This window comes from Ictidomys tridecemlineatus, unplaced genomic scaffold, assembly GCF_052094955.1.
Source record: "Ictidomys tridecemlineatus isolate mIctTri1 unplaced genomic scaffold, mIctTri1.hap1 Scaffold_612, whole genome shotgun sequence".
Taxonomy (NCBI): Eukaryota; Metazoa; Chordata; class Mammalia; order Rodentia; family Sciuridae; genus Ictidomys; species Ictidomys tridecemlineatus.
In genome coordinates, this window is record NW_027524193.1 from 158,235 (window position 1) to 169,390 (window position 11,156).

Here is an 11,156-nt window from a genome sequence, read left to right on the forward strand (position 1 = left end):
TAAGACTAATTTTTTTTCCAATGCATTAATCAGAGAGGGGGAACTCTTCTTATAGGTGCATTATGGGTTTGCTTTGTAATTATAAATAATATTCTAGGTGTCAGTTCTAGACAGATGTTGGTAAGACTTATTCCTATTTTGACTTAGCCCCAAAGCAACTATTGAGCCCCTCATTACTTGTATTTGCTCTAGAATAGTCATTTTTAAGGGAATGATTATAATAAACACAGGAGGAGAGATTTCAGAAATCTTATAAATATGTTTTCTCATTCAAGAATAGAAAATAATAGTTTCCCAAAGTTGGATTTCCCAGGGTCTTCCTCCCAGCTCTTTGGGCCCAAGGTGAACACAGACCCTTCCTCAGACTTCCAACATTATTGTTATGCCACCTTTTTGCTTCAGGTCCTTCCCACTGAGTCTAAAAACTTAACCTCTTTCCAAAGCACCATGTTTGGGATGAGACAGTCAGGAATATGATAAAAATTCCCTAATTTCATATCTCTAGCAAAAGTTACTGAACTAATACTGTCTTATGAGACCATGCATCGAGTGCTTTAATCCTTCCCATTGCTCTGTGGAGGTGCTGATGCCCTACTATGTGTTGAGAAGATAGAAGCCAGGAGTGTTCAGTAACATGCCCTGGGCCCTGGTGAGAGCAGACATTTGAACTGTGTCTTCTTATTTCCAAGTCCAGGATTCATGTGCCTTCTCTGGATCTTCATTCTTATCTATGGGATGGAAATGGCACCTACTCAAAGGTTGAAGGATTCAATTAATGTTTCAAGAGTCATGGATTCTGACTCATAATGGTGGCTCAGTTGGTGGGTGGTTATATTATTCCATTTCTCATGCCTCACAGAGACAGTTCGACCTACAAAAACTGTTCTTGGGTGCCATGCCTTAATCACATTCGTATACCCCACAGATGGCATAGTAAGTACTTGTTAGACAATTTGTATATTTTCAGATACTCGCCCACTGTGGACTTGGAGGAAGGAGGGTCAGTGAACACAGATATTGTAGCATTTTTCACCCCAAAAGCTGAGTGTGATTTCGGTGTTGCTATATACTTTACATGGTATAGTAATATGTTCTTGATCAAAAAGTTTGACTAAGATGCATTAGAAATTACATCTTCAGTGCACTAGAGGAGCTTATTGGTTATAAGAACCCTGCAGTAAATCTTTCTGTAATGTAAATATAATTCATTTGTTTTTATAAATTCAGAATGTTTTACATTCTTAAATCTGGCACATGTACTCATGAAAATGACACTGTTAAATATTATGGTTGTGAAATGCATAAATAAGAGATTTATTCCTAGTGCAGCCAGGTTCCAGTGACAGGGGATTTATGTACTGTGGGCCGATTACTATAACCACAGAAACCTCTAGATCTGCATTTTGTCTTACTTGGCTTGCATGTAATTTCTTATTTAAAAAAATAAAGAGTGGAAACTCTGTACATAACAGCTCATTATTATGAAGAAAAATTGCAAAGATGAAGTGCTATTAAAAAAAAGCCTAACTATTTAATTTGTCCTACTGAGTTCTCAGTAAATGAATTATAAGTGGGTCTCTTTTCACTGATAAACTAATATTCCTGAAAAGGCTTGTCTCCTAAATCATAATCTAACCCTTATATAATACATGAGGGGGATTTGAAGAATTATCCTAGCCTGCTTTGAAACTGGGATGCAATAAAATTGTCCCTGTAGTTCTCCATTAATTGCAGCAGATCTCATGCTGGCCTGAGCCGGCTCCACCACAACAGGGTGTGTCTGCTTCCAGACACAGCAGCTGGACAAGTCTCAGCATGCCACAAGTTCCTGACCTGGTGGGCTGCTCTCTTTCTGCCCTGTCCTCCTGGATTCTGCTGTGTCAACAGTCGGGCCCTCCCTGTGGCTTGAATCCTTCTGTCCTCATCTACCACCCCATGCTGTCTCTCTCCAGTGCTGATGGCCCCACTGGGCTGCTCACAGGCTGGACACTCAGTTCGGCAGGTTTGGGGAGATGGCACCTCTTTTGTCCTGTTCTCCCCCCTCACAGGCTCCTTCCCCACTTGGTGGCCCAGTTGGTCTGCCCATGTTCATCTTCCACTCCAGTGAACACTGATTTTCCTTATAGGTGGCCCCAGTGCCTAGCCTATTTGAGAAAGTTCATAGCTGTTGTACTTTCCCGCTGCCCTCCTTCCCCCACCAAAAAATGCTGCCTTCTCCCTTCCCATTATGAATCCTACTAGGCTGAGGTAGACCCTCTGACACCCATCACTCAATGTCACACCTCAGCTCTCGTCTCTGAAGTGTTCTGTCCAAACTCAATGGCTGACCTCTTAGCAAGGAAGGTTCCCAAAAGTTGGACTGAGAAGCTGGGTTTCCATTTCCTCTCCATTTTCATTTCAGCTACACCTGAAGGGTTTGTAGCTCTTCACCTCTTCCTGCTTTTCCTCAGGTAGTTGTTTTATCTGCATGCACCTCTTTTCCTAGACATGCTGTAGCCCCCATTTCCCTTAGTTACTTTTGTAGGCATCAGCCTCTGTTCAGAAAGCAGACTGCCATGGTAGCCAGCAGCTATGGGGTCACCTGATTTCCTTCCCAGTGAGTGCACGAGGCCAGGGTGTTTGAGAGGAGCATCAACAAATCAGCAGCTGACAGCAGCAGGCTAAGCTCAAATCAACTTTACCCTGTTTGGGTGTCCAGGGCTTAGGGAGTTCAGTCAGTGCCTGGACCTGCCACAGACCAGGTCGGGATTTTGCTCGTGGTGGTGGTGGTGGATGACTGTGCCTGGCCCTCTTCTCTCTGGTGGGGGTATACCTGGGGTCCTTTCGGTTGTAGCAGGGCTGCTCAGAGCCTTCACTACACAGAGTGCAGTGCCTGCCAGGCCTATGGATGCAGATCCTTCTCTTCCAGAGCTTTCTAGATCATCTGTTCCCAGGCCACAGTTTGGGGAATCTCATTTCTTCTCATATTTGCATTTTAAAATATAAATATGGCAAAATTGAAACTTTTCTACAAATAAAACATCAAATAAAAGCTTCTCATTAGTATGTCCTGTCATGTTTGCATACAAAGATGTTAACAATGGTTTGTTGTAAACACTTGTGTGGAAGGAAGAGTCCTCATTCTAGGTGCCATCCAGTTCCCTTGCACATAAGATTTTCTGGACACATTTTCATGGTGAGCAACTCTGGAGAGACTGCCTTGCTTTCTTATTGTCTGCAGTGAGGAGACTGTTTATTCTCTTGTATGCAGAAAAAAATTTCAGGTTCAAGAGAAATGGCTTCTTTCTCAAGGCCATTGAAAATATATTTTCATCCTATAAATTACAAATGAATGTTTCTCCCTAAATAGCTCAAGAAAATGAATATTATTTAGGGTAAAGGTTAACCAGAAAAAAATTGAAATAATGAAACATAAAATGAAATCTTACATATAATTCTAATGTCAATTTTTATGAACATAATGCACATCAAAACAGCTCATACTGATGAACCAGACCTGGTCTGTTTGAAGTGAGGATAGCCAGTCCCTTGCTGCAATCCAAGATCCTAAAGTGACTATTCAAATAGATGCCTGATTAGGCCTCTGGCCCAGTGGTCACTTTGAAAAGTACAGGTTCAGTATGACCAGGTGGTGTCCACCTCTAATCCCAGTGACTGGGAGGCTGAGGCAAGAGGATTGGACGTTTCAAGGCCAGCTTCCACAGCTTGGTGAGACCCTCACAAATTATTGAGACCCTATCTCAAAAAAGGACTGGGGTTTAGCTCAGCAGTAGAGTGCCCTGGGTTCCATCTGTGCTACCAAAAAAGAAAAAAAAAAAGCTCTGGTTCTAGGATATAATGACCAGCCAGAACCAACTAGAATGGTTAAAGTTTTTTTTTTTCATTACAACCCATTTTATTTGTCCTCACGTCAGAATTTATAGGTTGGATTAATTTCCAGGTTTAAGGCAATAATACAGAGCACAGAACAAGACTTTTTACTTTATTTACTGGAGGATGTAAACCACCAGTTGATTGACATCCTTGGGTGGTCTCTACCAGTTTTCTCCTTGGTAACTGCCTGACTGGAGTCCATGCCTGTGCACAGTGTGAGGGAGCAGTCTCCAGCCACCTTCGCTGCAATCCTTACTCAAGTTTGAACTTAGGCTGAGAAGGTGGTGAGGCTGTTGTCCTCTGGCTCTAAATTAGAACCTGTACTTCATCAAACTGTTCTGACCCTGGTTATTGATGTGCAGGTAGAATTTGCCTCTACGTAACTTCAAGGCCACACCAGCTGTGCTCTGGCAAGTCTGCTGTGTCCACCGCACTCTCCAATGCCACCTCTCCCCTCCTCCCCTTGATGATGTTCTTATTCACACTTAACAGCTTGACTCACATGCCAGGAATGATGTCAGCCAAAAAAAAAAAGGGGGCTCTTTTTTTGTTTCATCACAAAGTATTGTTCCAGACAGTTACCCTAGAACCCAAATTATCATCTTTGGGAAAGGAGCAGAAGCCCCATCACTTGAAGCAATGGGTAAAAGGGAAGAAATTCCCTTCTTTAATAATAATCAGGGAAATGTGAAAATTTTGTTCATTTAAAAAAGGTACATTAAAAAAGGTTAGTCTGACCATATGTTTCACATCTCTCAAAAATTTTTAAAGTACTTTTGTAAATAAAAAAATAAGGGCTGGAGTGTGGCTTGGTGGTAAAACTAGCATGCAGGAGACCCCAAGTTTCATCCCAGCACTGAAGAAGAAAGAGAAGGAAGAATACAATGTATTGCTAAGAAAATTCAAGTAATACCAAGAAGTAACAAAAGAAAAGTAACATTCTCTGCTTCTCCAGCTACTACCCCAGGAGGACTCCCCCAACATTAACCACTCCTGGCCTTCCACTATGGGGTCCTCCTCCAGATGAGCCTGAAGCCCAAGCCTGTTGGATGCTGCTGTGGTACAGGTGATCTGCCCAAGGTGCCTTCCAGCTGAGCCCTTGCTACTCATGACTGGTCACCCAGGCTGTCCCCTTCATTTGTGCTGGACTCTCCTCTCTCCCTCTGTGCCTGAAGTTTGCCTGCATCCTGTCTTGGTTGGATGGTAGACCCTTTTGTTGTTGTTGTTTATGTGTAATTTCACTCTAGGATTTCCCTTTGACGGCTGCTGGACTGTCAGAATGTACGCCCTGGTGTGGGAGGCTTTTCTTTGGCGGAGTCTCTCTCTCTCCACGTCATTACTTTGGCATCTCATTGTCTAGCTCTCTGAAGTTGGAGCCCTCCTGAGCTATTGGTTTAGTCTGGAATCTTTACATGCACTTAGGCCAGCAATTCCAACCAATGTCAACTTAACCACCAAGCCACATTCTCAGCTTTTTTATTTTATTTTTTATTTTTGAGGCAGGGTCTTGCTAAGTTGTTAAGGGCCTCACTAAGTTGCTGAGGCTGGCTTGGAGCTTGTGATCCTCCTGCCTCAACTTTCTGAGTTGTCAGGATAACAGATGGCACCTGAGCTCCTGGCCCAATGTCAATTTTCTACAATCTGCAAGTTTAATATTGTTGAACTCTAAACTCAGGTAATCTCTAGTGATGTGTCATTTTGCTAACAGGCAGTTAGTTACATAACCTCTGAAACCACACAACACACCAGAACTAGAATTTAATACTCCTCTGACAAATAACCCATTATTTACTTTTACTTTTGTAAATAGTATTGATAATCTTTATTTTTCCTCTTTCCAACAATTAACCAGACTCTAGATGTTTCAGAACTAGAAATTTGGGATCTTGCTCTGAAAAAAAAAACTTGCTTTTTGCCACCTCATTTTACTGGGTTTTCCCCCAGTGCTTATTCTATGCTGTGCTTAGAAGAGAGGGTAGGTAGATGGCAAGCCACCTGAGGTCCTTGCCTCCTGGTGGGCAGGCCAGCATGCTTCTGAATGAATGATTGTATTTCTTCTTGTATCTTCTGGGCAGTCAGTGTGCCAAACTCATGTAAATTGATAGCTTGATATTTTGCTACAGTTCCACTGATAGTGATTTTTTAAATAGATTTTTTATTTAGTCACTTAGAATGACTAAGTCGTATAACTGTATTTCCTTCTATGCTTGATACCTCCATGGTTATTTTTTAAGAAATTTTTTCATTGTAGTTGAACATGATACCTTTATTTTATTTATTCATTTATTTTTTATGTGATGCAAAGGATCGAATCCAATGCCTCACATGTGCTAGGCGAACACTCTACTGCTGAGCCACAGCCATGGCCCCTCCATAGTTATTTTTTTAAAAACTGAGGCATAATTGCATATAATAGAGAACCCTTTTCAGTGCTGAGTTCTTTGATACTAACCACTATCTTATTCAGGGTATGGAACAGTTCCATCACCCCAGAATTCCCTAGTGCCCTTTGCAGTCAGTCTCTCTCACTACTAACAACCCCATCAGTTTTAGAGTTTGGCTCTTCAAGAGTGTCAAATAAATAGCATGAATATGACTATTTGCTGCATATCTGGCTTTGTCAGTAGCTTAATGCATGTGAGATTCCCCCAAGTTATGCGTGTTAGTAGTTCTTACCTTTCATTGCCAAGTGGCCTACCCAGAGTATATGTACTGCAGTTGTTCATCCATTCACTCATATAAGGATGTTGGTGTGGTTATGGATAAAGCTGTTGGAAGCATTTGTGCAGGGGTTTGTGGGTGAATATAAGCATTCATTTCACTTGGGTAAAATCCATGGATGGGAGTGCTGGGCAGCATTATCTCAGTTTTAATTATAGCTCAGAGATGGAATATTCTCTACAAAACTCTCCTTTCTGGAATTTCAGTCAATACACATAGTATTGGCTATCACTCATAATGTGGAGAAATATCTGGTGATTGTTTATTCTGTTTTTCAAGCAAGATGGAAAACAGTTGTTATACAGAATAGTGGAAATGGGGATACCTAATACATTGAAATCTCTTCAATGTCTCTGATCTCCATTTTCCAACCAAAATGAGTCTCTGAGTGCTATTAAGGAAGAGTAGAGTGTTTCAATAAGCAATTAATTGTCTAATTCCTGTTTTCCCACTTGGCTCAGTAACTTACCTATGATTTGTTTTCATGTTAACTATTTAATGCATTTGATTCCCCATTGGTAGATAAAATAGCTTTCATCATCGTGTACAAGGTCTTTAGACCAAATGTGGTCTAAGAATACCAGGTGGTTGTGAGGACAGAACTGAAACATCAGGAGGGAAGGACTTGTTTAGATGAGCAAAGGCCGCTAGGGACAGCAGTGGCTGTCATGGCTCATCCTGCTTTGCACCAGCAGGAAAGAAAGAGACTGGAGAGAGAATGGCTGAGGCATTGAAGTAAGAAGCTTTTGCTTCTTCTGCAATTATGTCCAAGTCCAAAATAAGAAGTAATCAGAGAACCACCATTGGACCCAGCTGTCCCATTCTTTGGCCTATACTCAAAGGACTTAAAAACAGAATACTAGGGCTGGGATTGTGGCTCAGTGGTAGAGCACTTACCTACCGTGACTGAGGCACTGGGTTTGATCCACAGCACCACATAAAGATTAAAAATAAATAAATAAAAGTATTGTGTCTATCTACAACTTTTTAAAAAAAACATACTACAATGATGCAGCCACATCAATGTTTATAGCTAAATCGTGGAACCAACCTAGATGCCCTTCAATAGATGAATGGACAAAGAAACTGTGGTGTATATATGAAATATTACTCAGCATTAAAAGAGAATAAAATCATGGCATTTGCAGGTTAATGGATGGAATAGGAGAATATCATGCTAAGTGAATTAAGCCAATCTCAAAAGCTGAATGTTCTCTCTGATAAGTGGATGCTGATCTATGATGGAGGCATGGGAGGAATGGAGGAACTTTGGATAATGCAAAGGGGAGGGAAGGAAAGGGAGGGGGCAGGGGGGTCGGAAAAATGGTGGAATGAGATGGACATCATTACCTTAAGTACATGTATGAAGACACAAATGTTGTAACTCTACTTTGTGTATAACCAGAGATATGAAAAATTGTGCGATCTATATGTATACTATGAAATACATTCTGCTGTCATGTGTAACTACTTATAATAGATAAAAAATATTAAAAATAAAAAGTAATCAGAGCAATGTGACTGTTTAGCATTCCATCTACAGTTCTTTTCCTGAGGAAAGACCACTGTACCTTTGTGTTATCAAAATCTGAGAGATTTAGAGCTTTGTTTATTTAGATTCATCCCACTTGGGGTTTTGTTTTATATGAAAATGGATTGATTGTGCTAACAGGTCATCAGTTCACATGGCTCAGCATTCATGAATCTCTGGATAGCTACCATTTCCTCTTTCCCACCCCACCCATCAGGGTCCTCTCCTACTTGACAAGCAAAGCTGCCCATTTCTGTGATCCCTTCTAAAGTTGTTTTATGCATGAACAAGTAAATATGTACAAATGTTCCTTGTCTCCCCCTTTCTCCCAAATGGTGCAGTATGCAGCTAAAGAAAAAGAAAAGAGGCACTTTTGAGCAGTGGGAGTCTAAACCAGACAAATTGATTCCTGTGCAATAATAAATTAATTCTGAAAAGAATGAAAAGGAGGGACACTAGCCTGCACCTGACATGTGCTTATGTGAATGATCTTCAGCACCTTATTAAAGGAAAAGCCATTTTCCTCTTGTTGAAATTAAATTGTTCATAAGCTTTTTTTTGTTGTAAACAGTATTGCATTGAATAAGTCATTTCCCATCTGCAGGTGTATCTGTGGGCCAATGTGTTTTTAAAGTGGTTTTGGTGTTGCCAAGTGGTTCTTATAACATTTTAGGGTCTCCTCAGCAACATATGAGAATACCTGGCCTCCTACCCTCAACACAGAATGATCACACTTTTAGATTTTTGTTTTAATTAATGTTTCTCATATTTTTTTGTTGAGATTGAACATTTTTTCACAGGTTTAAGAACAATTTTCATTTCCTTTTCTGTGAACTCTGTATTCAAGTCATTTACCCTATTGTGGTCTCGATAAGCTGCGGAGGCCAGCCTCAAACTTTCTTTTCTTATTTTACACATTTTATCAGGCATGGGAACTACATTTTACCAGTTGTCTTTTATCTATAGAGATGATTATATAATTTTTCTCTTGATAGCTATTAATACAGTGAGTTGTAGTAATAGTTTCCCTCAAAAATGATCTCTGTAAGCCACTTGGTTATGGATTTCTTAACTATTCTTTAAAGTTGCCATTGGATTGTATTTACTAATGTTTAAGACTTTACATTTTTGTTTATAAGTCAGAATACTGTAATATGTATATTTTTCTCTATATATGGATAGTGTCTTACTCTGGTATCATTGTTACAATTTTTATTTTTTAAAAATGTTCTTTAATACAGGTATAGAATGGAATTTTCTTTACACATTCAGAATGATCTGTAGAACTCTTTGGGCCTGGTGCTTTTAGGAAATTATTCATAAATATCTTTCTCAACAGTGATTGATTTGCTTAGATTTCATGTTTTCTTTAGAGTTCTTTTCCTTGAAAAATAATTCATCAACATTTTAAATTTGCTTATCCACAATTGAACAGTGTTGAATATTCTTATCACTTGATCTCCTTCACAGCTCTGGGATTACCTTTTTTTCCCCTTATTTTGGATATTTATGTTTGCTTTTCTCTTTTTTATTTTCTTGATTAGATTAGTGAACAGTTTGCTGTCCTTTTCAGGGTGTGAAGTTCTGTGTATGCCAATCACTTGACGTTATCGATGTGGATCGAGGTCTTCTATGGCTCTGCTTCTTGTTTCGTGTTTTTCACCTGAGAGGAGTGAATTGACATCTTCCTCCGCTAGCATCTCTACTTCATTTCTCCTGGCATCTCCTGGGGCTTTTGTTTTCTGAGCATTAATGCTTTGTTCTCTGATTGTGTTTCTACTGTGCACCACCAAGCCTGGTGGAAATGGTATTTGGGTTTTTGTTTTTAAACATCTTTCTCTCTACTGTCCATTTTAATTCCTTTATGTTATTTTTATGATTTTATAGTCATGGACTTTTGTAATTGTCTTAATTGACACCCTTTAAACTTTCTATTATATCTTAAATCTTTTGTATTAGCCATTATATATTAATCCTCTACTGTGAACAATTATTCTTACAATTAAATGGAGTTAATCCTCAAATTGGTTATTTGACATTGTTTTTCTGTCATTTCTCCATAGTTGTACTTCACTATCCAGTAAATTTCTGGAGAAGGATGTTTATAGTCTTGGGGCTTGGGGTTTGTATGGTTCATTAGACTTTTTGGTTTTTGTTTGTTGGCATTTTTAAAACTGTGTCCTTTGTACTGGAATGATAATTTAGGTAGATATAAAATTCTGAGCTCACACTTGAGCATTGTAGTACTCGACTTTTATTTTTTTAATTTATTTTTTACTTATAGGTGGACACAAGGTCTTTATTTTACTTTATGTGGAGCTGAGGATCGAACCCAGTGCCGCCTCATGCATGCTACTCAAGCGCTTTACCTGTGAGCCACAACCCCAGCTCTCCACTTTAGTTTATATATATAATTTAAGTTGTTGATAGACCTTTGTTTATTTATTTATATGTGGTACTGAGGATTGAACCTAGTGCCTCACCCTTGCTAGCCAAGTGCACTACCGCTGAGCCCCAGCCCCGGCCCTTCATTTTTTTTAATTTAATTTTTTTTAATTAGCTACACATGACATTACAATGATCTTGGCAATTCAAACATTTGAATCATTGGAGTATAATTTCTCATTTTTCTAATTGTACAGATTGCAGAATCACACTGGTCGATCGATAGTCACCTTTCATTTTTAATTATATTTTTCCATAGAGAAATTTGGGTTTTTTCCCTCTTATAAACAACTTGATCTTTTTGCCTGACTCATAAAAGATTCTTTCTTTTTTTAAATAATAATTTTACTACAGTATGTTTTCATTGATAATTCCTAATTTATTTGCCCTTTCAATATTTTAAAATTATCTAAGTAAATATTTGTTCTTTTCCATTATCTCAGTTTTTGGTTAGGACTTTGATTATATATATGTGTGGTATTTCTTGTCTTTTCTAACCTATTTGTCATTATCGTTGTGGTTCTTTTTAAATCTTCCATAAATATTATTTAATTTATTTGGAGTTTTAAAACATTTCTTCTCTATT